Source organism: Gadus chalcogrammus, chromosome 16 (assembly GCF_026213295.1).
Source record: "Gadus chalcogrammus isolate NIFS_2021 chromosome 16, NIFS_Gcha_1.0, whole genome shotgun sequence".
In the NCBI taxonomy this organism is placed as follows: Eukaryota; Metazoa; Chordata; class Actinopteri; order Gadiformes; family Gadidae; genus Gadus; species Gadus chalcogrammus.
This window is the reverse complement of record NC_079427.1, coordinates 10,723,323-10,724,093: the sequence shown is the minus strand read 5'-3', so window position 1 is coordinate 10,724,093 and position 771 is coordinate 10,723,323.

The following is a 771-nucleotide window of genomic DNA, read 5'->3' as shown; positions in this document are numbered from 1 at the left end:
TCATGCATAAAATTTAAACTCCTTATTAAGATATTGCTTCTAGGACAGACGAGACTTTCAATTGCAAAATAGCTCTTGTTTGCTTGTCTCCTTTCTAGCAGAGTGAGACCTGAACACGTGTGTCAGAGGTGCCAGCATTATCTTTAAGCAGATGTATGGATAAAAGGTCTCTGCTTCCTGTTGACCAGCAATAGACCCCCCCCCCCCCCCCCACCCTCTGGACTCAAGGAAGGCAATATTCGGCCAATGCACCACCCCTGCTGTCTGCCTTACATCGAAGACACGTAGGATTGATACGTAGCGTGTGGAATTCTCTCACGCGCTTCGCTATAGTAATTGCTAAAAGAAAAGCAGTTTCCATTGACGCATTTCTCAAAGTCACCCCTGCCATAGGCTCAAAGGGTGACTCTCCCAGGGCCTGCAGGACCAATGGTAGATCCAATGCTGCAGCATGCCTCATCCTAGGAGGGTGTAGTCTTCTGACACCATGCAGAAACTGTGCCACCCAGTAATGCGCCCCGACTGGCCTGCCACCAATATGGCCATGGTTAAAAGCTATGGCCGCCACGTACACCTTCATGATTTAGGCGGCCCGGTCTGCATCATAAAGATACTGCAGTTACCGCCGTATGTCCTTTAAAGGGCAGGAGACTGGGTCTAGCTCCCTGCCCCCGCACTATGTAGAGAATGTAGCCCAGCAGTTACCGTACACCACTCTCGTGGAAGGAGCTCTTGTATTCCGCAAGGTCTCACAAATTGAGGGCCCGAGAT